Source organism: Pristiophorus japonicus, chromosome 2 (genome assembly GCF_044704955.1).
Source record: "Pristiophorus japonicus isolate sPriJap1 chromosome 2, sPriJap1.hap1, whole genome shotgun sequence".
Lineage (NCBI taxonomy): Eukaryota > Metazoa > Chordata > Chondrichthyes > Pristiophoridae > Pristiophorus > Pristiophorus japonicus.
Window position 1 is genome coordinate 52,358,681 of NC_091978.1, and position 18,136 is coordinate 52,376,816.

General features: G+C 44.9%; 1 pseudogene; it reads right to left on the bottom strand.

Annotated features, from left to right (window-relative positions):
* The window catches only part of LOC139228647 (zinc finger protein 585A-like), a 74,924-nt pseudogene extending 70,839 nt beyond the window's left edge, over positions 1 to 4,085 (bottom strand).
* Positions 4,086 to 18,136: the final 14,051 nt, after the last annotated feature.

The following is an 18,136-nucleotide window of genomic DNA, read 5'->3' on the forward strand; positions in this document are numbered from 1 at the left end:
ATCTCCACAGCACACACCCGGGTATAGTAATGATGAAAGTGATAGCCAGATGAACCGGTATCGACTCTGACTTCGAGTCCTGTGCATGGCAATGCAGCGTATGTGCTCAGTTGAGCAATGCGCCCAGAGAGGCACCACTAAGTTTGTGGTCCTGGCCCTTCAGACCATGGTCGAGGATCCATGTCGACTATGCGAGCCCGTTTCTCGGTAAAATGTTCCTGGTGGTGGTGGATGCTTTTTCAAAATGGATTGAATGTGAAATAATGTCGGGAAGCACCGCCACCACCACCATTGAAAGCCTGAGGGCCATGTTTGACACCCACGGCCTGCCTGACATACTGGTCAGTGACAACGGGCCATGTTTCAACAGTGCCGAATTTAAAGAATTCAGGACCTGCAATAGGATCAAACATGTCACCTCAGCCCCATTTAAACCAGCCTCCAATGGGCAGGCAGAGCGGGCAGTACAAACCATCAAACAGTGCCTTAAACGAGTCACAGAAGGCTCACTCCAAACCCGCCTGTCCCGAGTACTGCTCAGCTATTGCATGAGACCCCACTCGCTCACAGGGTGCCCCCGGCTGAGCTACTCATGAAAAGGACACTTAAAACCAGACTCTCGCTGGTTCACCTCAACCTGCATGATCAGGTAGAGAGCAAGTGGCAGCAACAAAATGTAAATTATGGTCGCGCCACTGTGTCACAGGAAATTGATCTGAATGACCCTTTGTATATGCTAAACTATGGACATGGTCCCAAATGGATCGCGGGCATGGTGATAGCTAAAGAAGGGAATAGGATGTCTGTAGTCAAACTAGACAATGGACAAATTTGCAGAAAGCACCTGGACCAAACGAGGCTGCGGTTCACAGACTGCCCTGAACAATCCATAGCAGACACCACCTTTTTCGAGCCCACAACACACACCCAAAGGATCAATGACACCACGCCGGACCAGGAAATTGAACCCTTCACGCCCAGCAAGGCCAGGCTCACCCAGCAGCCCTGCAGGTCCAACAACACGCAAGCCCAGCGAGGGCACAGCCAACACATCAGAACAATCATTTGTACCGAGCCGGTCCACCAGGAAAAGAAAGGCTCCCGACCGCCTCACCTTGTAAATAGTCTTCACTTTGACTTTGGGAGGGGCGTGATGTTGTGTATCTGTAAAGCATGCACTCCCATGTTCCGCCACCAGGGAGCTCATCCCCTGAAGTCCCAAGGGATCCCAGCGTCCCTTGGGAGCACTGTATATAAGCTGACCCCTAAGGCCTGTTCCTCACTCTGGAGTGTCTTATTAAAGACTGAGGTCACTGTTACTTTAACCTCCCTGTGTACAGCCTCATCTGTGTTAGGAACACAATAGGGGAATTCAGGAGAAATTTCTTTACCCAGAGAGTGGTGAGAATGTGGAACTTGTTTTCACAGGGAGTGGTTGAGGCGAATAGTATAGATGCATTTAAGGGGAATCTAGATGAGTACATGAAGGAGAAGGGAATAAAATGATATTTTGATAGGGTGAGATGAAAAAGTGTGGAAGGAGACTCGTGTGGAGCATAAACGAATGGCCTGTTTCTGTGTAAATTTGATGTAATGTATACGTGTGGTCAACAGCAAGGACATTCTCTTTGATCCCAGGTGCTTGAAACTGTCTCTCTGTCTCTGACTGTATCACGCTCTAGGTCATCGAATCATACACTACAGGAGGCCATTTGGCCTATCCTGCCTGTGCCGGCTCTTTGGGGGAGCTGTCCGATTAGTCCCACTCCCTCACTTTTTCTGCAGAGCCCTATGCAAATTTTTTCACTTCAAGTGTTTATCTAACTCTTCTTTGGGGATCACTATTGAATCTGCTTCCAACACCCTTTCAGGCAGCACATTCCAGATCATTAAAACTTGCAATGTAAAAAAAAAAAGTTCCTCTCATCTCCCCTCTGGTTTTTTTGCCAGTCTCCTCTGGTTACCGCCCCTCCTGCCAGTGGAAACAGTTTCTCCTTCTATCAAACCTCTCATTATTGTGGACACCTCTATTAAATCTCCCCATAATCTTTAAGGAGAACAATCCCAGCTTCTCCAGTCTCTCCACATAACTGCAGTCCCTCATCATTTGTACCATTCTGGTAAATCTCCTCTGCACCCTCTCGAAGGCCTTCATATCCTTGCTAAAGTTTGGTACCCAGAATTGGACACAGTACTCCAGCTGCGGCCTAACCAGAGACCTATAACAGATCTTTTTCTTTCTTTGTCTTTCTGATCATCATCCACTTTGTCTTCCTCATTTCTTCGTCTTTCTGTGGCTGTCACACACTTTCTCTTGTTCTTTTTGTAAGTCTTTCTGTTCTCATTCTTTTCCTTCCTCTTTCTGTTTGAAAAGAAGGCAGACACACCTTAAATAAATCTACATGATCTTATGATCCTGTTATACACACATTGTTTTACAGAGGGCAACTCGAACAAAGGTAAGCAACACTGGAGCTTGATAATTCGCCATCGAATCATTGATTGTGTGAAGTGCTTTGCAACATTGTGATAGCAAACCCAATTATTATTATAATATGAACAATGATCGACAGGTATAGACCCTCTGGTCCATCCAGCCTGTCCCACACAATTGCAATAACCTGTGTATCACAACATATATACTCCACCCCACCCAAAACCATGTGATCTCCTGACAGAGGAGAATTAACCAGCTAAAGTACCCAGACCAATTAGGAGGGGTTGGGGGGCGGGGAAATATGGGTGATTTCTCTTCGACCCATCTAGTGAAACTAGTCCAGAAGATCACTCTGGCCCTGAATTCCCTACGATACCCACCTTCTGTAAGAGGTGTTCTCCGCCCCAGCCAGAAACAGGTCCAGCTTTTGCTTGAAGGAATTCGGCGAATCAGCATCCACCGCATAAGCCTGTTCCAGGGATATTACTTGCTCTGTGGTACATTTGAGAGTGTACCTGTTCACCTTTTTCTTTTACTGTATAAGTATGGAATTCCTTACTGTAATTCCATAGACGCCAATCCCCCTCTGTCATGATGTCCAAAAGTCTGGTCTTAGACTTAGACAGATTGTTGGCATACTGTGACAGTGGCGGGCATCAGCAGCCAGCCCAGTTCTAGCCATGTGTACATTTCTCAGCAGGTTTAGAATTGGTTTATTTCCCTCACACACTGATGTTCTCACACGCTGACACACACACGTTTGTGCTGACACACACAAACGCTCACTCCCAATGTTTTCTGATAGTCTTGTTTGTTTACCATACATTGCCCCGCTGTGAGCCTCAGCACTGGGTACTGATGTACAAACCCCCCCAATGGCTCAGGTGATCCCAAACTCCCCAGTGTGACTCGAATGGAAATAAAGTCCGTTAGTAGCTATGTGTGCATGTATTTAATTCATAAAACTGTCCAGACAGTTTTGTGAATTGGGCACTCCCCTGATTCAGAGACAAAGGAACTCTTTTTCAGCTACAATTGGGTGAAGCCAGCCTTCAGCATCACATTTACCTTGTCTATCTAAACTCCTTAAAAAATTATTTTGCACAAATTGTCCCCACCATATGGCATAGGACAGATGCGGCATTGCAGGTTTAATCTGAGCTGTTGAGGGCAAATAGATGGAAAGACAGTCTGTGCAAATGACCTTCTTGTAATGCCTGAACAGTGAGCAAGGAGAAAAAACCTGCTCACTCAGATGATGCCTTAAAGGAGGAGCAGTGTAGAGCCTGAATTCAGTGCGGCGGCCCGGACCTGCGAGGAGCATCAGCAGCAGGTCGGGGCCTTAAAGGAGGAGCAGCATGGAGCATACCACTCCAGGGGGCAGCACAAGCTGGTGCAGGAGAGCGACGGCTGTGAAGAGGGTGGCTGGATTGGACGTCACCAAAATCCAGGTCGCTGATTGGAGCATGGGCAGGTACACCAGAAGCAGCGCGATTGGGGCGAAGGAGCAGCAAGAGATCATGGAGCGACGTGATCAGGGCCATGACCAGGAGAGGCGTGAGTTTAGGGCCCAGGGGCAGCACGGGCCAGCCCACACTGCAACATGTGTGCGCACTTGATCCATGCCACAGAGCTGGTCTCCAGTCATCTTTGGTAATCCTTGCCACTGGACCAAAACCTAGTTCTGTCAAGCCCGTGGGGTGGCTGGTGTGCAATGGCCACCCCATGTTAAAAAAATCCACGCACAGGCATCTTCCACCCATCGGGATCTGGAATATTCAATCCTTCATTGAAACACCTGTGAACTCATCCCTTTTTGGCATGGAAGCAAGTCATCCTCAATACGAGGGACCGCCTATGATGATATTCAAGACATCGATAGATTTTTGGATATTAAGAGAATCAAGGGATATGGGGATATGGTGTTGAGGTAGAAGATCAGCCATGATCTTATTGAATGGTGGAGCAGGCTCGAGGGGCCGAATGGCCTACTCTTATTCCTAGTTCTTATCACCCAGAGTGGTGAGAATGTGGAACAGGGGGTGAAGCAAATAGTATAGATGCATTTAAGGGGATGCTAGACAAGCATATGAGGGAGAAGGGAATAGAGGGTTATGCTGATATATTTAGATGAGGAAAGACAGGAGGAAGCTCGAGTGGAGCATAAACACCGGCATGGACTGGTTTAGCCGAATGAACTATTTCTTTGCCCGATATCCCATATAATCTTATGTAATATACAGCACCAGATACTGCCGCGGTTATTACTGCACTAGACAATAAATCTGTTTATATTGCACTAGGCCCTGTCTGTGTTAATATTACTCTAGATCCCGTCTCTGTTTATATTACAAAAGGCCCTGCCTCTATTTGACACGATTCCCTTTCTCATTTTATATTACAACAAAACCCGTCTCCACTAATACTGCACTTGACCTGGTTTCTGTTTATATTATACTTGTCCCTATCTCAGTTATTACTGCATTAGACCGTGCGTCTGTAAGATAGAGAGACAGATGATAAATATTGATAATCATAAAGATATGTATTTGTGCGTGTGTGTGAGAGATTGCAATCATTTTTTTTTACTTATAAGCACGTTTATTCTTGTTAATAGCTATCAACAGTTGCAGGCAATGTCTAATTGATCTGGTATTGTGTCGGTAATATTTGTGTTGAAAGGATGGGGTGAATCTTGTGACAATCTCCCAGAGATGGACTGGGATTGAGGGACAGGACTGAAGGTGAGCAATAGTGCATTGCACTTTGCACTACTTATTGGCACACTCTGTGCTGTTAAAGGTTACTAATTCACACTTGTGTTGTCCTGGGCCAATTGCTCACAGTTCTTTAATGTTAAGGATTGTTTTTCCTGCAGTATTTTCTGTTCAGCTGTCAAGTGACCCAGTCAGACAGAGCCTGGAACCGTGACCTCACAGCACTGCCAGATGGGCGGCCGCAGGGTCCTAATGTCTACCTGGTTCACTAACTCTCATCTGGTTAAGAGGAACAACTAAAAAGAACACATACAAAGTGTTTGCTATATATATGTGTATAAATATATATATTACACACATATATAATATATATATAATATATGTGTGTGTGTGTGTACAAAGTACATCATTCTTAATGTTTGCAAATGCATTCCACAAAAATAAATGATTAACTTCATCAGTTATTTTCACCATTGTATTTCCTTTTATTCAAAATGTAATTGCAGAGTGTTTAATATCTTTAGCATTTATTGATAACCCATTGTCTTGCCTGCTCTTGTTTACAAAGCAACATCACACTGACCATTCCATTACCAAGGTGAGCATGTCTGTCCACAGTATTCAGTGGGAAAGGGGATTAAATCACACCGAGGATAATGAGCAGCTACCCACCAGTCTCTGAGCTTTATTGCCATGTAATCACCTCAGCATCACATAAAATCTCCTGATATACACCTCGAGTGTATGATGATTTGTGCCAGTGGTGGTAAAAATGAAACTGTACCTGTACCTGGCATGAGGTTAATAAATTTGTCATTCTCTGATATATTATTTCCCTCACTTGGAAAAGAATGAAACACTTGCTACTCACCAGAGAATTTGATACTATTTTGGTTTCTTTTGACTGTTATCTCACTGTTTCCTCCCCAACCTCTTGCAACATTTTTTGGAATAGTCTAGTGCAGTAATAATCGAGGCAGGGCCGAGGGTAAAATTAGACAAAACCAGTCTGTGTGTAATAATAATAGAACAATATTTTGCGCAATGATAACTAAAAGAAGTCATTATGTCACATTAATGGAAGCAGGATCCACTTTCACAACACCAGAAACATGCTCCTATTGAATACTGGCAGAGACAACATCTAGAGTAATAATAATAGAGATGTGCACTAGATTTGAAAGAACAGGGGCAGGTTATTTTCTAATAATACCAGAGGCCGGGTCTGGTGTAACAATTACAGAGACAGAGTCTCATACAGTAAGAATGGACACTGTGTCCAGAGTAATAACAAATGCATGGCCCACTGTGAGAGTCACAAACACTGTGCTGGATCCATTAACAACAGAGGCAGATTCTAGTCTTATACTGAACATGATGCTGGACCTAGTGTGTCTCATTTAAGTGTGTGTGTCAGGGCCTATTATAATTGCAAATGCTTTGCCTAATGTCTAATAACAGAGTCAAGGACCACTGCAGCATGAATGGGGTGGGGTTAGTGTAATAATATTTTGTGTAATGAGAACAAAGACTGGATCTTGTCAGCCTTGGTTCAGTAGTAGCACTCTCACCCCTGAGTCAGAAGATCATGGGTTCAATTCCCACTCCAGAGACTCGAGCACATAATCTAGGCCAATACTGTGGTGCAGTACTGGGGAAGCGCTGCACGAGTGCTGCATTTCTGATGAGGTGTTAAACCGAGGCCCCATCTGCCCTTTCAGGTGGATATAAAAGATCTCATGGCCACTATTGGAAGGAGAGCTGAGTAGTTCACCTGAGCCAATATTTGTCCCGAACCCAATTTCACTAAAAACATCTTGTCATTATCACATTGCTGTTTGTGGGATCTTGCTGTGTGAAAAATATCTGTTGTTTTTTCTACTTACAACAGTGACTAGACTTCAATAATTACTTCACTGGCTGTAAAGGAGCTGAGTCAGTGAAAGGTGTTGTACAAACGCAGGTCTTTCTGTTTGTAAAACAGTTATAGATGCGTGGTTGGCTTGTATATTCTGGAACATAGAAGGTTCATGAGGTGATTTGATTGAGATTTTTAGGATGTTGAAAGGAAGTGATAGGGGAGGGGACATAACCTTAAAATCAGAGCCAGGACATTCAGGAGAGAAGTTAGGAAACACTTATTCACACCAAGGGTGGTGAAAGTGTGGAACTCTCGCCCACAAAAAGCAGTAGATGCAAGCACAATTAATAATTTTAAATCTGAGATAGATAGATTTTTGCGACCTAAAGGTATTAAGGGATATGGAGCCAAGGAGGGTAGATGGAGTTATGATACAGATCAGCCATTATCTCATTGATTGGCTGAACAGGCTTGAGGGTCAGAATGTACTCCTCCTGTTCTTATGTTCCTGTGCAATAGATGTGTGATTGGTGTAAAACTAACCAGGAGGGTGTGCAGTGTTACAAGAGCAGAAATGGGATCTGGTTTAAGAATAACAGAGGGAGGTGATAACAACAGAAGTGAGATCTAGTGTAAAAATAAAGGGGTAGAAGAGGACTGAAAGCTAAAGGTTGCCGTGAGCCCTGTTGAGGCCTTAAGTAGGGCCCCAGGCCCTTTACCAGATTACAGGTCATTGATCCTGGGGCAGGATTACTGCCAGAGTGTGACAATGAAAATAACTCCCAGGATTTTTAGTGTAACTGCAACAAAGGGAGGTTCTTGTGTTAAAATAATCGGTTCAGTGCCTTCTCCAACAGGGACAGAAGCTCTACCGGGAGAAAATGCCTGTTTATTTTGCCCACTGTTTTCATACTAAAGCAAAGACGTTATTGCTGAAGCTTTATAAATCATAGGTGAGGCCCCAGCTGGAATTGTCCATTCAATTTTGTGGTCTATGCTTCTATTTATGAAGCCCAGAAAGACCGAATCATATAATCATACAAAATTATGACACAGGAGGTCATTTGGCCTGTCGCATCCGTGCCAGTCAAAAAAGAGTTACCCAGCCAAATCCCACCTTCCAGCACTAGGTCCGTAGCCCTCAAGGTCATGGCTCTTTAAATGTACATCCAAGTACTTTTTAAATGTGATGAAGGTTTCTGCCTCTACCACCCTTTCAGGCAATGAGTTCCAGACCCCCAACACCCTTTGAGTGAAAATGTTTTTCCTCAGTCCTTCCCCCCCCCCAATCCTTCTTTCAACCACTTTAAATCTAAGCTCCTATTTATTGACCCCTTTGCAAAGGGAAATAGGTCCTTCCTATCCAATCTATCTAGGCCCTCATAATTTTATACACCTCAATTAAATCTCCCCTCGGCCTCCTCTGTTCCAAAGAAAACAGACCCAGCCTGTCCAATCCTGGTAACATCCTCGAAGTTTCCTCTGCACCCTCTCTCATATCCTTCCTGTAATGTGGTGACCAGAACTGCACACAGTACTTCAGCTGCGGCCGAACTAGTGTTTTATACAGTTCAAGCGTAACTTTCCTGCTCTTATATTCTATGCCTCGGCTAATAAAGACAAGCATTCCGTATGCATTTTTTACTACCTTATCGACCTGTTCTACTACCTTTAAGGATCTGTGGATATACACTCCAAGGTCCCTCTGTTCCTCCACATCTCTCAGTATCCTTTCATTTATTGTATATTCCCTTACCTTGTTGCACCTCCCCGAATTCATTACCTCACACTTCTCCGGATTGAATTCCATTTTCCACTTTTCTGCCCAACTGACCAATCCATCGCTAACTTCCTGCAGTCTAAAGCTTTTTTTCTCAGTGTCAACCACAGGGCCAATTTTTGAATCACCTGCAAACTTCGTTATCATGCCCCCTGCATTTAAGTCTAAATCATTAATATATTGTAAAAAAGCAAGGCACCGAGCACTGAGCCCTGTGAAACCCCAATGGAAACGTCCTTCCAGTCACAATTTGCCACCGTCCCTTGGATCCCATGGGCTTTTACTTTTTTGATCAGCCTACCATGTGGGACGTGGTCAAAAGCCTTGCTAAAATCCATACAGACTACATCAAATCTCTTTGTTACCTCTTCATAAAATTCAATCAAGTTAGTCAGACATGACCTTCCCTTAACAAACCCGTGCTGACTGTTCCTGATTAATCTGTGTCTTTCTAAATGAAGGTTTATACTGTCCCTCAGAATTGATTCCAATAATTTGCCCACCACTGAGGTTAAACTAACTGGCCTAACCTAACTTGGTTTATCCCTTCCTCCCTTTTTAAACAATGGTACAACGTTAGCAGTTCTCCAATCCTCTGACACCACTTCTGTAGCCAGGACTGAGAAAGAGAGAAATAAAGAGAGAAAGAGACTTAAAAAGAGGGAGACATGAGTTGGTGAGAGATAAAAGCTGAGAAATAGAATCACAGAATGATACTAAACAGAAAGAGGCCATTTATCCCATCATGCCTGTGTCTGTTCTTTGAAAGAGCTCTCCAATTAGTCCCACTCCCCTGCTCTTTCCCCATAGCTCTAATATTTTCCCTTCATGTATCTATCCAATTGCGTTTTACAAGTTATTATTGAATCTGCTTCCACCACACTTTCAGGCAGTGCAATCCAGATCACAACAATGCACTGCATTAATAAAAGAAGTCCCCATATAAAATGAAAGGGAGCAAACTCCCAGCTCCTGGCTCCAGAGAGCAGAGGGAGCTCAGTGACTGATCCACAGACACCACCCGTCCTGTCCGGGAATGGAGACTCTAATCACAAACAGGCTCATTTGCAAATGTCACCGCCATGTGTGGCTCTGCACTGCCTCTGTGGCCAGATATAGGCTGCCTTGTCAGATGTTTCCACCAGACTGTGACCCCAGGATTTATTTTCTGCTCAGAAGTTTGACGTGTGGTTTGGAGACGGCAGCAAAGAAAGAGGAAGTTGTTTTGCCTGAGAATGAAATAGCAGGCGTCAGTTTGATGCTATCACCATGAACAGGCATCCTGTCTGTGAGGGCGGCCTCTCCCTGACAGCACCAAGAACCACACACCGATTGCCCCTCGTCTCAACATTACACTCATCTCCATTCTCATTTTAAAGATTAAAACACATGAACGTATTTGGATTTTAACACCATCACAAAACAGGGAGTTGGACTTGGGGTTTATCACTGGGGGAAACGAGGGGGAGTTAAAATGGAACTTTCCCCAAAGAGAGTTATTAGAAAATAGAAGCTGTTAGGTGACGTTTGAGAGAGAGAGAAAGAATAGAGTGAGATTTAATGAATTAGGGCCTAGTGTAATACAAACAGAGACATGGTTTAGTGTAATATAAACAGAGAAAGGGTCTAGCATAATATAAACAGAGAAAGGATCTAGCATAATATAAACAGAGAAAGGGTCTAGTGTAATATAAACAGAGACAGGGTCAAGTGCAGTAATAACATATACAGGGTTTAGTGTAATATAAACAGAAGCATGCTGTAGCGGAGACAGGTTCTTGCGTATTAGAAACAGAGAGAGAAGCTTTAGTGTAATGTAAACCAAGACAGGGTCTCAGGAAATGTAACTGAGTCAAGGCCTTGCATAATATAAACTGAGACAGGGTCTAGTGCAGTAATAACTATAACAGGGCTAAGTATAATATAAACAGAGACGGGGTCTAATGTAATATAAACAGAGGCATGTTGCAGTGCAGTAATAACTGAGACAGGGTCTCGTGTATTATAAATGGAGAGAGAAGCTTTAGTGTAATGTAAACCAAGACAGGGTCTCAGGAAATGTAACTGAGTCAATGCCTTGCGTAATGTAAATAGAGGCAGGGTCGAGTGCAGTAATCATGAAGACAAGGTCGAGTGCGATATGAACAGGAACAGGTTATAGTATAATAGAAATATAGAAACATAGCAAATAGGTGCAGGAGTAGGCCATTTGGCCCTTCGAGCCTGCACGCCATTCAATATGATCATGGTTGATCATGCACTTCAGTACCCCATTCCTGCTTTCTCTCCATACCCCTTGATCCCTTTAGCCGTAAAGGCCACATCTAACTCCCTATTGAACATATTTACTGAACTGGCCTCAACAACTTTCTGTGGTAGAGAATTCCACGTGCTCACAACTCTGAGTGAAGAAGTTTCTCCTCATCTCGGTCCTAAATGGCTTACCACTTATCCTTAGACTGTGACCCCTGGTTCTGGATTCCCCAACATCGGGAACATTCTTCCTGCATCTAACCTGTCCAATTCCGTCAGAATTTTATATGTTTCTATGAGATCCCCTCTCATTCTTCTAAATTCCATTGAATATAAGCCTAGTCGATTCAGTCTTTCTTCATATGTCAGTCCTGCCATCCCGGAATCAGTCTGGTGAACCCTCGCTGCACTCCCTCAATAGCAAGAATGTCCTTCCTCAGATTAGGAGACCAAAACTGTACACAATATTCAAGGTGAGGCCTCACCAAGGCCCTGTACAACTGTAGTAAGACCTCCCTGCTCCTATACTCAAATCCTCTCGCTATGAAGGCCAACGTGTCATTTGCCTTCTTCACCGTCTGCTGTACCTGTATGCCAACTTTCAATGACTGATGTACCATGACACCCAGGTCTCGTTGCACCTCCCCTTTTCCTAATCTGTCACCATTCAGATAATAATCTGCCTTCCTGTTTTTACCACCAAAGTGGATAACCTCACATTTATCTACATTATACCGCATCTGCCATGTATTTGCCCACTCACCTAATCCAATTCCTTCGTCTAAATCATTAATGTATATTGTAAATAGCCGGGGTCCCAGCACTGAACCTTGCGGTATCCCACTAGTCACTGCCTGCCATTCTGAAAAGGACCCATTTATTCGTACTCTCTGCTTCCTATCTGCCAACCAGTTCTCTATCCACATCAGTACATTATCCCCAATACTATGTACTTTAATTTTGCACACTAATCTCTTATGTGGGACCTTGTCAAAAGCCTTTTGAAAGTCTAAATACACCACATCCACTGGCTCCCCCATGTTCACTCTACTAATTCAGTCTATTTTTTCTGAATATTGAATACCCCTGGATGTTGAGTTCCCAGCCTTGGTCACCCTTGAGCCATGTCTCTGTAATCCCTATTACATCATATCCGTTAACAGCTATCTGCGCAGTTAATTCATCCACCTTATTATGAATGCTCCTCGCATTGAGACACAGAGCATTCAGGCTCGTTTTTTTTTAAACACTCTTTGTCCTTTTAGAATTATGTTGTAATGTGGCCCTTTTTGATTTTTGCCTTTGATTTTTCTGTCCTCCACTTTTACTTTTCTCCTCTATACCTTTTGCTTCTGACCCCATTTTACTTTCCTGTCTCCCTGCATAGGTTCCCATCCCCCTGCCCTATTAGTTTAAATCCTCCCCAACAGCACTAGCAAACACTCCCCCCTCGGACATCGGTTCCCATTCTGCCCAGGTGCAGACCGTCCGGTTTGTACTGGTCCCACCTCCCCCAGAACCAGTTCCAATGTCCCAGGAATTTGAATCCCTCCCTCAAGCCACGTATTCATCCTAACTACCTTGCTATTTCTACTCTGACTAGCACGTGGCACTGATAGCAATCCTGAGATTACTACTTTTGAGGTCCTACTTTTTAATTTAACTCCTAGCTCCCTAAATTCAGCTTGTAGGACCTCATCCCGCTTTTTACCTATATCGTTGGTACCTATATGCACCATGACAACTGGCTGTTTACCCTCCCCCTCCAGAATGCCCTGCAGCCACTCAAAGACATCCTTGACCCTTGCACCAGGGAGGCAACATACTATCCTGGAGTCTCGTATGCAGCTCCAGAAATGCCTATCTATTCCCCTTACAATAGAATCCCCTACCACTAAAGCTCTCCCACTCTTTTTCCTGCCCTACTGCACAGCAAAGCCAATCATGGTGCCATGAACTTGGCTGCTGCTGCCCTCCCCTGATTGGCCATCTCCCCCAACAGTACCCAAGGTGGTATATCTGTTTTGGAGGGAGATGACCGCAGGGGACCCTGCACTACCTTCCTTCCACTGCTCTTCTTGATGGTCACCCATTCCCTATCTGCCTGTGTAATCTTTACCTGCGGTGTGACCAACTCACTATTTCAAATATTTCAGACATGGCCCAGGCAGTAATAACTGATATAGCATCGAGTGTAGCATAAACTGAGACATGGTCTAGCGTAATATAAACAGAGACATGGTCTAGTGTAATCTAAGCAGATACAAGGTCCAGTGTAGTAATAATTGCAGCAGTATCTGGTGCTGTATAAACAGAGACAGGTCCTAGTGTAATATGAACAGAGACATGATGTAGTTATAGAATCACAGAATCGAAGAATGTTACAGCACAGAACGTGTACATTGAGCCCACTGGTGCCTATGCCGGCACGCATTTGAAAAATCTAACCAATTAGTCCCATGCTCTTTCCCAATTAGTCCCATTCCCCCTGCTCTTTCCCAATATCCCAATTAGTCCTACTTCCCCTGCTCTTTCCCAATAAGTCCTATTTCCCCTGCTCTTTCCCAATATCCCAATTAGTCCCACTCCCCCTGCTCTTTCCCAATATCCCAATTAGTCCTACTTCCCCTGCTCTTTCCCAATATCCCAATTAGTCCCACTCCCCCTGCTCTTTCCCAATTAGTCCTACTTCCCCTGTTCTTTCCCAGTATCCCTGCATTTTTTTCTATGTCAAGTATTTACCCAATTCCCTTTTAGAAATTCCACCTGGAATATTGTGTTCAGTTTTGGTCTCCTAATCTGAGGAAGGACGTTCTTGCTATTGAGGGATTGCAGCGAAGATTCACCAGACTGATTCCTGGGATGGCAGGACTGATATATGAGGAGAAACTGGATCGACTGGGCCTGTATTCACTGGAGTTTAGAAGGATGAGAGGGGATCTCATCGAAACATATAAAATTCTGACGGGATTGGACAGGCTAGATGCAGGAAGAATGTTCCCGATGTTAGGGAAGTCCAGAACCAGGGGACACAGTCTCAGGATAAGGGGTAAGCCATTTAGGACTGAGATGAGGAGAAACTTCTTCACTCAGAGAGTTGTTAACCTGTGAAATTCTCTACCGCAGAGAGTTGTTGATGTCAGTTCATTGGATATATTCAAGAGGGAGTTAGATATGGCCCTTACGGCTAAAGGGATCAAGGGGTATGGAGAGAAAGCAGGAACGGGGTACTGAGTGAATGATCAGCCATTATCTTATTGAATGGTGGTGCAGGTTCGAAGGGCTGAATGGCCTACTCCTGCACCTATTTTCTATGTTTCTTATACCTGGCACCTCTCGATACTGCTCCTGATATGTGCACCTCTTGAACCACTGCATCAACATTGGGAACAAATGACTGGGCTGAGACCCGTCTTGGATAAAAACATGAGGACCACTGTGGCTGTAGTGTGCACCATCTACAGCAACAAGTCACCAAGGCTTCTTCGACTGCAACTTCCAAACCCACAACCTCAATCTCATTTGGAAAGCAGTGACAAGATCGGTCCAAGTCAGCATCAATTTATGAAAGGGAAATCATGCTTGACAAATCTTCTGGAATTTTTTGAGGATGTAACTAGTAGAGTGGACAAGGGAGAACCAGTGAATGTGGTGTATTTGGACTTTCAAAAGGCTTTTGACAAGGTCCCACACAAGAGATTGGTGTGCAAAATCAAAACACATGGTATTGGGGGTAATATATTGACGTGGATAGAGAACTGGTTGGCAGACAGGAAGCAGAGAGTCGGGATAAACGGGTCCTTTTCAGAATGGCAGGCAATGACTAGTGGAGTGCCGCAGGGCTCAGTGCTGGGAACCCAGCTCTTTACAATATACATCAATGATTTGGATGAAGGAATTGAGTGTAATATCTCCAAGTTTGCAGATGACACTAAACTGGGTGGTGGTGTGAGCTGTGAGGGGGACGCTAAGAGGCTGTAGGGTGAATTAGACAGGTTAGGTGAGTGGGCAAATGCATGGCAGATGCAGTATAATGTGGATAAACGTGAGGTTATCCACTTAGGGGGCAAAAACACGAAGACAGAATATTATCTGAATGGTGGCAGATTAGGAAAAAGAGAGGTGCAACGAGACCTGGGAGTCATGGTTCATCAGTCATTGAAAGTTGGCATACAGGTACAGCAGGCGGTAAATGGTATGTTGGCCTTCATAGCTAGGGGATTTGAGTATAGGAGCAGGGAGGTCTTACTGCAGTTGTACAGGGTCTTGGTGAGGCCTCACCTGGAATATTGTGTTCAGTTTTGGTCTCCTAATCTGAGGAAGGACGTTCTTGCTATTGAGGGAGTGCAGCGAAAGTTCACCAGACTGATTCCCGGGATGGCTGGACTGACATATGAGGAGAGATTGGATCAACTGGGCCTTTATTCACTGGAGTTTAGAAGGACGAGAGAGGATCTCATAGAAACATTCAAGATTCTGATGGGACGGGACAGGTTAGATGCGGGTAGATTGTTCCCAATGTTGGGGAAGTCCAGAACCAGGGGATACAGTCTTAGGATAAGGGGTAGGCCATTTAGGTCTGAGATGAGGAGAAACTTCTTCACTCAGAGAGTTATTAAGCTGTGGAATTCCCTGCCGCAGAGAGTTGTTGATGTCAATTCATTGGATATATTCAAGAAAGAGTTAGATATGGCCCTTACGGCTAAGGGGATCAAGGGGTATGGAGAGAAAGCAGGAAAGGGGTACTGAGGGAATGATCAGCTATGATCTTATTGAATGGTGGTGCAGGCTCGAAAGGCCGAATGGTCCACTCCTGCACCTTTTTTCTATGTTTCTATGTCGAAGGACAAGGACAGCAGGTGCATGGGAACACCAGCACCTCCAAGTTCCCCTCCAAGTCACGCAGCATCCTGACCTCAGCACTATGGGAGCACCTTTCAACAAGAGCAGGCATCGACGACGAGATCCAACACCGCCACCAGTGCGCCAGTGCAGCCTTCGGTCGCCTGAGGAAAAGAGTGTTTGAAGACCAGGCCCTCAAAACTGCCACCAAGCTCATAGTCTACAGGACTGTAGTAATACCTGCCCTCCTGTATGGCTCAGAGACATGGACCATGTACAGTAGACACCTAAAGTTGCTGGAGAAATATCACCAAAGATGTCTCCGCAAGAGCCTACAAATCCACAGGCACACCAACATCAGCGTCCTCACTCAGGCTAACATTCCCAGCAATGAAGCACTGACCACACTCGATTAGCTCCGCTGGGCAGGCCACATAGTCCGTATGCCAGACACGAGACTCCCAAAGCAAGTGCTCTACTCGGAGCTCCTTCATGGCAAACGAGCCAAAGGTGGGCAGCGGAAACGCTACAAGGACACCCTCAAAGCCTCCCTGATAAAGTGCGACATCCCCACTGACACCTGGGAGTCCCTGGTCCAAGACCGCCCTAAGTGGAGGAAGTGCTTCCGAGAGGGTGCTGAACACCTCGAGTCTCAACGCTGAGAGCATGCAGAAATCAAGCGCAGGCAGCGGAAAGAGCGTGCGGCAATCCAGTCCCACCCACCCCTTCCTTCAATGACTATCTGTCCCACCTGCGACAGAGTCTGTGGCTCTCGTATTGGACTGTTCAGCCATCAAAGAACTCACTTCAGGAGTGGAAGCAAGTCTTCCTCGATTCCGAGGGACTGCCTATGATGATGACTATGACGGGGAGCACCTTCACCACATAGACTACAGCACGGTTCAAGAAACCTTCGAAAGGGACAATTAAGGATGGGCAGTAAATGCTGGCTGGTTCACCCACATCTCGAGAATAAATAAAAAATGAAAACTGACAGTGAGAAATGTCATGTATGTAACCTTCATGCAACCACACTGTACACTGTATATATGTCCTGGGAAATTCACACCTTGACCACAGGGGGTGAACTTGTGGGAGACACTCAGGTGTTTAAAGACAGGTCCCACGCAGGGTCATCACTTCTTGGTCCTGGGAATAAAGAAAGGTCACGCAGTGACCATGTCTGCAGGACATGCCTCGTGTGATTCAGTAGCGAGGTGCAGGGACACCACAAGAAATGAGCTGCAGAACTGCCGACACCGTCAGCTTTAAGGAAAAGTTTCCCTTTGGAGATTGGATTGCCCATTGAGTTTGATTAAACTGATGTTAAAGTAACAATACTGCTTTGCTCCGTGATTCTCAGAATATTTCCCATAGTTTGAAATTGAATGTCAGACTTGGACATTTTGTAGATCCATCTTTTAAACAGTGGGAACTCCATTCTAAGATGGATTCCACTCCGTTCATAACAAGTCCTCAATCAGATCGTCTTATCATTGAGATATCAAGGACTGGGCACCCGGTATTTAAAAGAAAGCTGATTTATTTGACCTTTAACAGAATATAAAAACTAGAGCCCAGTTATAGAGTTACTACTATTGTCAGAAACAAATCTCAACTGCTAGAATAAACATGGTTCAGTGCCAGATGTGATTAGCAGAAGAATCCAAGCCCTGCAGTCAATTGTGAACTTGTTGGTGTTTCAAGAGGCCAGATGACAAAGTGAATCCCTTCCCACACATGGATCAAGGGAACAGCCTCTCCTTCATTTGAACTTGCTTGTTGTGTGCCAGCAGGTTGGATGACACAGCAAGAGAATGGCCTCTCCGCGTGTGAACTCGCTCGTGTTTCTGAAGGTCGGATGACCCAAGAAATCCCTTCACACACACGGTGCAGGTGAACGTCCTCTCTGCAGTGTGAATTTGCTGGTGTTTCCGAAGGGTGGATGAATCTGTGAATCCCTTCCCACACATGGAGCAGATGAACGGCTTCTCCCCCGTGTGATTGCTTCGATGAGCTACCAAATGAGACGGTAAATTGAATCCCTTTCCACAGTCCCCACATTTCCATGGTTTCTCTATAGTGCGTGTGTCCTTGTGTCCCTCCAGGTTGGACGATCAGTTGAAGGCTTACCCACACACAGAACACGTGTACGGTTTCTCCCCCCTGTGAATAGTGCAATGTTTTTTCAGGCTATGTAACTGGTTAAAGCTCTTTCCACAGTCAGTGCACTGGAACACTATCAC